This window comes from Anabrus simplex, chromosome X (genome assembly GCF_040414725.1).
Source record: "Anabrus simplex isolate iqAnaSimp1 chromosome X, ASM4041472v1, whole genome shotgun sequence".
Classification (NCBI taxonomy): Eukaryota; Metazoa; Arthropoda; class Insecta; order Orthoptera; family Tettigoniidae; genus Anabrus; species Anabrus simplex.
Window position 1 is genome coordinate 207,463,454 of NC_090279.1, and position 12,509 is coordinate 207,475,962.

Sequence of the window (12,509 nt, forward strand, 5' to 3'; positions counted from 1 at the left end):
CATTGCAAGATCAAACTACCTCCATTTCTAGCCAATTAGCATCAAATATGTTTCCTATGCCTAACTCAATTCAGCGCATCTTCATATGCGACCTAATACAGAGAGCTCAAGTTCACCTTCATTCTGTGACCTTTCGAAATCTTCTGTTATCTTTCTTCCTGCTCCACTTATCGCTCATGTAAAGAGATGTGAGCATGTGTCTGCTCTTCAAGAGAATTTCGTAATCGGATGTGTCCACATACTCTGTTCTCCTGACTTCTGTCATCATTGGTCATATTTATATCTTCAGTAAAAACCTTGATCTACTGCTTTAATGATTTATTCTTATGTGACAGTTCCCTCATAACCTGTATCCATTCCACTGTATCCAATTTATCGACTACTGCCTACCCGAACAAGCTACGCTATGGCTTTGATTCCATGACCGAGTCTGCTGATTCCCGTATGAGACATCCCCTCAGTTCGCCTCGCGAGGTCGAGTGGCCACAATACCTATCCAAACAGCCCATGATTAAAACAATCCACAGATGAGCTGGGAATCGAACATCAAACGTCCTGAAAATGTAAGCACGTCACTCGTACAATTCACAGTTCGCATGTATTTCATAAGAATCCATAATCTTTCTTGACATTTTCTTTATAAATGAGCATTACAATAATAATAGTAATATTAATTCCAAACTTTCCATTCTATTATTTTTTCGATCATTCATTCGGTCGATTGATATTTGAAACTCAGTCGATTATTTTATTCAGTTATTGATTCGATTATGTAAATAATCAGATGGAGGTTATTCGAATATTAAAAGTTTTCGATTATCCCATCACTAAGCCAAGTCAAAAATATTTCTATGTTAATAAGATATTATACGTATTACTGTGTTGAAAAAATGTTCTTTTTTACAGGTCAAATATTGTAAACATTCCAGATAAATAAAATTAGAGTTGTAGATTTTCTCAGGGTAAACTCTGGAGCTATCTTCAGTGTTATAACCTCTTGATTCATTAAGCCGTTCTTGAATGGGGAACGGGCTGTCATTCTAACTGAAGAGGGTTTGAATGAATCACAACGAAGTAGCAGCGCGGCGGAAGAGGGGGAACAATGGACAATCGACAGAGCACTTGTGTGATCTCCTGATTGGCTGGTTCAAGGTCAAATCACTGGCAAGTTACGTAGCTCATTCATTCCCTCTTGTAACAGAAAGATTAATAACTTCCAGGGTCGTCCAAAGGATGTATTGGACAACAGCACATCTGAGAATTCCCTTTCTTGACTTTGCGTTTCTCTACCTACTCTCTTTTGGTTTCTGAAAACGCTAAGATGCCGGAAGTTTGACCCTCTGGAGTTATTTTAAGTGCCAAAAATTTTACAACTTTTAGTTACCCTTGGCCAAACTGGAATCTACGACCTGACCCGGTCATCCCAGCCTAAAACTGTGATTAAACCGGTGTTCCCAATTCATGTTGTCAACAGACGTTGATAATTCAAAAAGCGCTTGTGAAATTATCAACATGTCATGAACAGATTTTTCGTGATACCAACAGAGAACCCACAATAAATCGGTTAATATCAAAGAATGCTAACAGTTGTTACCAACATATGTTATATCATGTTTACGGTGAACCTGCCTAACTGGTGTTTCTAACATAATTTCAAGAAGTGCTTCTGAAATTGTAATAAACATGCCGTGAACATATTTTTCATACTACCAGCAGAAAATTGTGTAATCCAGAAGAAATCGGTAAAGATCAATTAATGTTAGCAACATTTGCTAGAACCACACATTAAGCCGCGTCTGTACTTTATGTTACTAAAAAAAAGGTTAATTATTTTCTTTACCAACACATTTTAAGTGTTTTGAATTAATGTTACAATTAAATGTTTATAACTTATTGCTATATTCTGATATCATACAACATTTTTTGTTAATATGTGTTGATAACAAAAATGTATAAACATTTATTGGCAACATTCGGTATAAGCATGGCTTTCCTACCATATGGTTTATAATCATCACCGACGTCATATCCTGGTCAATCCCCTTTAGAGGCAAAGTTCATCCATGTTTGTATGTGCTATTCCGTGAAGCCAAGTAAATGTACGAGTGCCTTTAGGGATTTTTACCTGGATCTTTTTTCTTGCTACTGGCTTTACGTCGCACCGACACAGATAGGTCTTATGGCGACGATGGGATAGGAAAGGCTTGGGAGTTGGAAGGAAACGGCCGTGGCCTTAATTAAGGTACGGCCCCAGCATTTGCCTCGTGTGAAAATGGGAAACCACGGAAAAGCATTTTCAGAGCTGCCGATAGTGGGATTTGAACCTACTATCTCCCGGATGCAAGCTCACAGCCGCGCGCCTCTACGCGCACGGCCAACTCGCCCTTACCTGGATCTAAGGACTGGTTCGTGGTCCTTACAACCTACATGATTTCCTTTGAGGAGCTATATGACGGTGAGATAGTGTCCCCGGTCTAGAAAGCTAAAAATAATGACCGAGAGGATTCGTCGTGCTGACCACCTCATACTCTGCAAGCCTTCGGTCGCTTGGTAGTCCATGGTTCCTCGGGGCTGTTCCGCCGCGATGTTTTTATTGCCACTAAGGCCCCTGTACCTAGTCCCTTTGATTGGATCCGCTCAAGGAGGTACTTTATGCAATTGTTCCATATTTGGTGCTTATTAGGGTGGTGTTATATTGAATCTGGGCTGCTACTAAGCCAAAATTTAACGCGAAAAACATAATCGAAAATAAAATCTTATTTTTAAACACATAAAACACTCAAAAACCGCAAAATATTTCGTAAGTTATCAGTCAACGTCACAATAAAGACATCTATAGAAACTCGCTTCACACATACAGTAATTAACAGGTGATATAAATACTGGACCCTCTGTGGCTCAGGTGGCAGCGCGTCGGCCTCTCACCGCTGGGTCGCGTGGTTCAAATCCCGGTCACTCCATGTGAGATTTGTGCTGGACAAACGGAGGCGGGACAGGATTTTCTCCGGATACTCAGGTTTTCCCTGTCATCTTTCGTTCTAGCAACACCCTCCACTACCATTTAATTTCATCTGCCATTCAATAAGCATTGCTTCAGAGGAGCGCGACAGGCCTCGGCAGCCGGTACAATCCTATCCCCGCCGCAAGATAGGGCTTCATTCATTCAATCCCTGACCCGGTCACTGACTTGAAAACAGGTCTTAGGTTTTCATTTCCATAAATACTAAAAGTAAATATTTAAAAGGGTTAGAAACATGAAGTTCTCTCAATCATCCCGGCCTCAGGGCGATAATTTTACTAAATTATGCTCGTTTTCACTATCTTTTTAGGCAAAAGTTTCGTTACGATTCAAAGCGGGAACATTGTGCACTTTCGTGGCCAGTGCTGGGAATCGAGCTTGGAGCTTCCAGACAAGAAGAAAATTCATTACACCTTCAACGCGGAGACGCTGTAACACTTGCTATTCCCATCAACCAATCTTCAATGTATAATAGATCCTTCGTTGTGGCGGGGTCACGAATTTGGAATTCACTTCCAGCTGCTGTCAGGAACTCGAAGTCAATATCAAAACCACATGCAGAGAACACCTGTTGAATACTGGTGATTGTTTCGTGTGATTGGTGACGTCTGATAGGTTGTGTGATTGTGGTGCTTAGGCTAGTAACATTCGCAATTTACTGTACATCTGAAGAACACTGTTGTTCTTATAGTTAATATTAGGTTATTATTACATTTTTATTGTTATAGAGTAACTGTACATAATATTTAGCGCTAAACTCGTGTACATATATCACTGTTTATTGCCATCCTTGTATTTCCGTTACTTTATTATGTATTGTGTTCTGTTTATGCATTGCTCATATTCTTTAGTTTTTGTGTAAATTTTCATTATGACCTTTTCTTATCTTTTCTTACTGTTATGCTAAGGATTTCTTTTTATCTTGTTTTCATTTGTTGAGCTTTGCTTTCATTGTTCTTTATATGTCCTACATATGTGTTATTTTGGTTAGTTATCCTTGATTTTATAATAGAAGAGTGCATCTCTTTTATATATGTATTACTACTAAAGTCAAATAAATAAATAAATAAAAAATGTTCAGTAAATTTCCATGTTCTTGGCAATTATATGAAGAAAAGACTAGGTAAACGACAGACAGAGTGTGTTCTACCTGGACAACTGCCCTAAATGCAGATCAGAGGTGCTTGATGATTGATATCGTGGTAGCCATCCTACGGGCAATTTTTTATCTATTCTTGCCTTCATTTACTCAACAATCTATGACTTATGAACGCAGTCAGTTTCCCTTGTTGTCCGTTCCTGAGTCGTGATATTTGCTCAGGTCCTGTTTTAATAACCTTCCCCGCATCAGAACTTCATCTCGCATTAGTGTGCCTATAACATGTATTAAATCAATCCATCACTTTAGAGCCGAATGTCACGGTCCATCCCAGTAGCGGTAGATGTTAAAGAAGATTACAGATGCCTTTGGTTCGTCTTGTGTACTGTAAGCTGCTCTTCGCGTTTTTGTTTTTCTTTTATATTCGACAGGCGTTTGTCGGTTGTTTTCCTAATGCGATCGGCAGCCACCAGAGTGGCGCCATTAATTGATTCTGGCTAATTCCTCGAAGACGAAGAAAAAAGAGAAAAGGAAGATAAAAACCGTTGGGGGAGGGAAGGAAACGTGAGGTAGGGGAGATCAGCAATGTGACAAGCAGCGAAACAGCGAGTTTAGATACGTAGATTCAGAACAAACACTACAAACAGCCTGTCTTCTTAATGATTGTGGAATACGCGTCATATATGCTACTGAATATAACTACTATTTGACACTATTATCTACTGATTGTGAATTATTTTGCTGATTCGTCACTCCACCTTAGTGGCATTTAACGATGACCACGATTCATGAATAAGTCTGAAGGTTAAGTTTGAATGATATAGATTAACATATTTTTATTAATGAAAACAATTTACCATTATCGAAAAACTAAACAATCTGGAATTAATTTTTGTTGAACAATAATAAGTCGAACCTCGATATCTCGCAACACCATTACTCGTGTCCGACTCGTTGGCTGAACGGTCAGCGTACTGGCCTTAGGTTCAGAGGGTCCCGGGTTCGATTCCCAGCCGGGTCGGGGATTTTAACCTTAATTGGTTAATTCCAATGGCACGGGGGCTGGGTGTATGTGTTGTCTTCATCACCATTTCATCCTCATCACGACACGCAGGTCGCCTACGGGTATCAAATAGAAAGACCTGCACCTGGCGAGCCGAACCCGTCCTGGGATATCCCGGCACTAAAAGCCATACGCCATTTCATTTTTTTTTTCACCATTACTCCTAATTTCAGTATCTCGAAGTAACTTAAATTTCTCGGCCGTTTGTCATGTTTAGGGCCCGGATGTTTATGCAGTAATAGGTTAGAATGCAAACTTACTGAAGCGAGTAACAAGTAGAGTCTACCTGCACGACGGTAATGTTGTGAGGTCTGCATAAACATTAGGGAGTTCTAATGGGCCGAACCCCTAATGTTTATGCAAACCTCACAACATTACCGTCGTGCAGGTAGACTCTACTTGTTACTCGCTTCAGTAAGTTTGCATTCTAACTATATGTACTGCATAAACATCCGGGCTCTAGTCATGTTCTTCACGTGTATTTATTTCTCTACTAGCTGATGTACCCGCGCTTCGCTACGGAATTTTACATTCTATACGGAATTCTAGTGTACATGTTGTGAGCAAAATTGTATAAAATTGCATAGCTCTTAACGTTACCCTAGAAACGCGATGGGGAAGTCACCAACCATCTTTTCTCATATGAAGACTGAGTTAGGGAATTTTTACTGTAATGGTAGACTCGCTTGCATTCCATAAGTCACAATCATATTGGGAGTTTTCATTATAATGGTAGACACTCACTTTCCACCTGCCTTTTTACATCCTCAGAAAGACTGCCTTAGTGGTTTTCCCAACTGAAATGAACATACATTACAATGACATCAGTAGGAATGGTGCGATTAAAATAGATGCTTTCATGTGAAATACTAGATCAAATGAAACACCACACATTTTCTCACTTTTAACGAACAGGACTACACTGCCGGTCTAACAGTCCACCAGAGTTTCAGAGCTGGAATGACCAAGCCGCAGACAGCCGTGATTCGTGAACACGCTTCGTCTTTTTTCGGCAGGAGAGGGTCGAATAGTGGAGACTCTCATGGCAAAACTTTGCCCTTTCACTAATCTGTTTCCTAGGAGTTCCCGATGAGTCGGAAAATATCAGTTCACTACACTGGCGGCGGAAAAATCTATCTGACTTAGAGGCAAATTTTCCCTCCAAGCCAGAGGAGAAACCCCCTCTTCACTGATAATTGGGAATAAAATGAATGTAGAATTTAATAAAAGTGAAGAGGAAGAAGCTCTTCTTAAGAAACGGATCTTTTCAGAGTTGAATTTTGAGTTATTTAGTGAACTGTGGCGCTATAATTTGGAATAGGCCTAAATTATTATTCTAAACCAGGTCATACTACTAATACTACTACTACTAAGTGAGCCCCTGCCTTAAGTATGCACAATGCTCATTCAAAACAGCGCGTCAATGTAGGGATCGAATAACTGGAATACTATGAAGAACCAGTGTGTTACGTACCAGCTGTATCAGAAAATGTATGAAGCAGAGGAATGGCATGCTAAAGAAGAAAGTTTTCTAACTCCAGGGCTATTTCCCGCCAATATTCAGTCTGACTGGAGCCTCCGTGGCTCAGACGGCAGCGCGTCGGCCTCTCACCGCTGGATACCGTGGTTCAAATCCCGGTCACTCCATGTGAGATTTGTGCTGGACAAAGCGGAGGCGGGACAGGTTTTTCTCCGGGTACTCCGGTTTTCCCCGTCATCTTTCATTTCAGCAACACTTTCCATTCTCATTTCATAGCATCTATAATTCATTAATAAATCACTTTGGGAGTGGCGACCCCATCGTACTAACAGCATATATCTGCTTCATTCATTTCACCCCTGACCCCGTCAATGACTGGAAAACAGGTTGTAGGTTTTCATTTTCATTCGGTCTGGCTGTTATACTCGGTACTCACCAGTAATATCATCGGAGTTGAGAGGCAGCATAAAAGACATATAACACCACAACAAACAATGGTCAATGTAATGTAATTGTTGATCAATGTTGTGAGCTTTCGATATCGAAGGCTTTCACATTTTGTTTTCTTCCGATTCATAAATTCCACTCATCATAGTCGGTACGGTAAAACTGAATGAAACGTAAATGAACGGAAATTATATTCTATGTTTCGTTATGTAGTGCTTTTCGATAGGTTAAAAAACATAGGCTTTTAAAAATTAAAATTTAGGCCCCTTCCTCTAAACTACAATTTCATCCGGGGTGAATAAAATTGTTTATAGCTTAGACTGTAGTTTATTATTCCCTGACTCTATATATCGATTTTCATTAAATTCTGTTAACCCATTTTCTCGTGGCTCGGCGTAGATATGGACTTAGCAACCAAAATACAAATTCATGAATATCTGGGTTATCATAGCCGGTACGACAAAGATGTATACGACATAAATGGTCGGAAATTTAATTCTGTACAACTTTGGTTATGTAGTATTTATCGATACGACCACTAACAATATAAATATTTGAGAATTATATCCCTTGCCTTCCCCTAAACTACAATTTTGTTAAGCGTGAATAAATGATTTATAACCTAGATTATAGCGACTTATTACCCGACTTTACATACCAATTTTTATTAAGATACGACCACTAATAACATAAATATTTGAATATTAAATTTTAAGCCTTCCCCTAAACTGCCATTTCTATCAGCGTGAATAAAATTATTTATGGCTTAGATGGTAGCGACTTACTCTCCGGCTTTGAATACCGATTTTCATTAAATTCTCTGTAGCCGTTTTCTAGTGATGCATGTACAAACAGACAGACAGACAGACAGAAATTACGGAAAAGTAAAACGTGCATTTCCTTGTTACTGTGGACATGACCGATGCAGAAATACGATTTTTTTTCAAATTATGAGCAATGTACAAACAAAACTCTTATTTTAATGTGAGGAAAGGAACGTTAACGACACAAACACCCAACCCCCAGGCTAGGGATATTCATCATTTACAATTGAAAACCCCTGGCATGACTGGGAATCGAACCCGGGGCCGCACAGCCAAAAAATTGGTCACCCCTGGAAAATTCATTATAAGCATTATCTAACATCGTGATAACTGCTTGGATTCGGTGAAGAAGTGAGTCCACAAGGTTGTGTAGATACGTCGCATCCAGGTTAAGCCACTCGCTGAGAGTTTGAACACGCAATTCCTCCAAACTGCAGGGGTGCTGATATCGGCGTTTTACACGCTGTTCCAACATGCCCCTCAGATTTTCAGTATTAGAGATGCTATTTCCACCCTAAGAAAATTGTGGAAAAACGCAGGGAAACGTAAAATAAAATGCTCATGAAACGTACCCATGATCGGTTATGGCACAACTTTTGAGGAATTACATCTTTCTGATCCGGATTGCTTATGAAATTCGAGAGTATTGAACTACTGCAAAGCATGTGGACGAAATACTAAAAAAATAGATGGAAATAGGCAACTTTTGAACAGACACTCTTCAATTTATTTTAAGTGTTAATTATTTTCCTTCTTCTTCTTTCTTCGTTATGCCAATTCAAAGAGCGTGTTTGAACTTGTTCGTTGGCCTCATGGTTTCGGCCTTCTTATCCCTTCAAAATCTCTTCATTCTAAGGACCACTTTACAATTTCAATTGTTCCTCCTTAGTTGTTCTTTCCTTTTCTTCGAGTATTCTTTCATTGTTTCACTGTTTTTCTTTTTGCTGTCTTCAGTCCACTTTGTGCCAGTTTTCTTTTCCTTCGTCCCTTGGAATCCTTCCATTTGTAAGACTTTCTTCCTAAAAATCTTTCTTTCCAATAATAATAATAATAATAATAATAATAATAATAATAATAATAATAATAATAATAATAATAATAATAATAATAATAATAATAATAATAATAATAATAATAATAATAATAATAATAATAATAATACAACAAAAAAGTGATATCGCGTAATACAAAATTACGACACTACAAGACAGTTGATTATTATTATTATTATTATTATTATTATTATTATTACAGTATATATGTGTATAAGAAGCAGAATCCTATAAATATATAAACAATGCAATGAGTTAATAAATATCTATCCGTATATCTACCTATGTACTCCTCTCTGGTGTAGTGGTTAGCGTGATTAGCTGCCACCCCCGGAGGTCCGGGTTCGATTCCCGGCTCTGCCACGAAATTTTAAAAGTGGTACGAGGGCTGGAACGGGGTCCACTCAGCCTCGGGAGGTCAACTGAATAGAGGTGGGTTCTATTCACACCTCAGCCGTCCTGGAAGTGGTTTTCCGTGGTTTCCCACTTCTCCTCCAGGCAAATGCCGGGATGGTACCTAACTTAAGGCCACGGCGGCTTCCTTCCCTCTTCCTTGCCTATCCCTTCCAATCTTCCCATCCCTCCACAAGGCCCCTGTTCAGCATAGCAGGTGAGGCCGCCTGGGCGAGTTACTGGTCATTCTCCCCAGTTGTATCCCCCGACCCAAAGTCTGAAACTCCAGGACACTGCCCTTGAGGTGGAAGAGATGGGATCCTTCGCTTAGTCCTAGGGAAAAACCGACCCTGGAGGGCAAACAGATTAAGAAGAAGAAGAAGAAGAAGAAGGAGAAGAAGAAGAAGATATCTACCTATTCATTTTGGTGGAGGATAGTGTAATGTGTAGTGAGTGAACTGCAAGAATATTTGTTACAGCACAAACACCTAGTCCCCGAGGTGAAGGCGTTGATCGTATAGATTTAAAATCGGACGATACGACCGGCAATCAAACCCGGTAGCTCAAAGGACTAGACGCTGACCACTCAGCCATAGAGCCGTGCGTGGTGATGTAATGTCGGTTTATCTACGCTGAGACCAGAAAGCTTCCTTCACTTCCAAGATATTTCATTTCACACTCTCCTCAACATGTGTTTGACATTTCTTTATACTCGTATCAGTTTGTTTTCCTCCTGCCGCTGAGTCAATGTTGGGCCAACAGAACATAATACAGCGTTAAGTCGGCTGTTTGCTTGTGTACCAGAATTTATGTGTGTAAATATTTTCCCAACACTGCGATGGCTGAGAGACTGTTTTATATCGATATATAATCGTTCACATACCGTCTACATTTGTCTGGCTAACCGTTTCCCAGAATTGTCCCGCTACTTGTCCTGGTTCCTACTGAAATTCTACTCCTACTGTAACAGCAATAGCTGCGAATTAAGACTAAAATAAATATTAGTCATGTTTTAATCACTTTAGTAAAATAGGCTACAGTTCACTGTAAATTATTGCATTTGACTGTCCTATTCATTGACTGATTTTAATATTTCAATGTAAACTACTTTTTTGTGGAATACCCTACAGTTTCGGGTGTAGCCTCCGTGGTTGAAATCCCGGTCACTCCATGAGGGAGTTGTGTTGGACAAAGCGGAGGCGAGACAGGGTTTTCTCCGGGTACTCCGGTTTTCCCTGCCATCTTTCATTCCAACAACACTCTCCAATATCATTTAATTTCATCTGTCAGTCATTAATCATTGCCCCAGACGAGTGCGACTGGCTTCGGTAGCCGGTACAATTCCTATCCTCGCCTCAAGAAGGGGCTTCATTGATATTATCCCTTACGCAGTCATTTGACTGGAAAACTGGTTGTAGGTTTTCATTCACCCTACAGTTTCGGAGAACTGACCCTGATATGGTCTGGGTTATAATTTTCATTTTAACATCCCTCGAAGCTGCAGCTACTAAATGCCACATATAACTGACCATGGCTGAAGGAAATACTTATTTTGTCAAAACTATGACTCCATGCTCTGTTAATAGACTTTGCGAAAGCAAGACGTAACAGGAACTGTCTCTTTTACTACTACTACTAGCAAAGCAAAGTCACCTCCGTACAGGCCATGAATGCCCTTGGAGAGTGGAAGGTAAAGGCTTCCACCATTGTTAACCTCGGCACATGATGGGGTAGAGTGGTTAGCCGCCTTTGCCCCCAGGAATTAACCTGGTACTCATTTTAGGCGTAGGCCGAGTGAACCTCAGGGCCATATGCACCTCAGGAAATGGAAATCTCGTCTTCTAAATTTTACGACTTCTTGATGGGGATTCGAACCCACGTCCTTCGGGGCGAACTACTACTACTAATAAATGTTTTAATTCATTTCCTGAAGGGGGAGGCGGGCCTCCTAGACGGTGACGCCGTCTCTCAGGCCAGGATATTTGCATCGGACAAGATGATGTGCGGAGATGGTGAGCGGGTGGCCTATACTAGGAACTATCCTGGCATTCGCCTCAGTGCAGGAGAATGGAAAACCACGGAAAAAAGCATTCTCAGTACATCCGACGGTGGGGATCAGCCCCTCTCCGTTTCTTGAATACAGAGTCGTAGAGCCACGGTAGAGTCTTGGCCACCGCTCCTCTGACCGGAATGCAGAGCTGTCGGACCCCGGACAAGCCATGGCCACTTGTGGACCGAGACGCACCCTTCATCCGCCGAGCTTCCTCTTTGAAAGTTGAATGGCAGGTTACTCTCAGTAGACAATAAATAAATCATAGTTAGATAAATGACATGATTCTTAGGATCACCTGTAGGCCTAATGACTTCTAAATCTAAAATTTAATCATGCATTGCTTATTAGAACCAACATGGAGCAACAACTTACATTCTAGCGACACGTTGATTTTTCAGAGCCATCTATCGGAATAACATAGGAAAGTCTACACAGGCATTTTTCACAGAGCACTGAATGCAATCAAAGTCTGAAATGATGATTCTCATATGACATTTTTTAGCAAGGATCTGTGATTACAGTTTTTAAGTCTCAAACAACTAGTGTAACTGTTTATTCCAAGAAACAAACTCTCAACCTGAAACACAATTAAAACTTACATTAAATCGAAATACATTACAGTTATGCCACTCTTGCTCAACAGCCATGAATGCAAAAAATATGGCCCATACAGAAACTGTGGCTTAGGTTGGCAATATATCTTAAAAGTCCAACCTTCTTCATTGTCAACTGATCCCGCCTGTGGTAGCTTAGAAAGATTAGTGGAAACAAATTTCATAGAGCCTTCTACCGGCGAATATAGTTAACTGCAATTTTATGCAAATGAACGCCTTAACGTAATAAATAATATTTTTCTAATAATCTTGAGATGGAGACTTTTTTTGATGTATAACACATAGGTGGTAGTATTTCGGATTTCTCGCAATATTGTGTTACACGTTCAAATGATATATGTAGATGTTCACTGGATCACACGGGAGCAGAACCGCACAAGCATATGATAAATATCGCTCCTTCCCAACACCCCATCAATCTCCAAAGAAAATGTATGTCAAGGTTTTTCATTAAGCTTGTTTTAT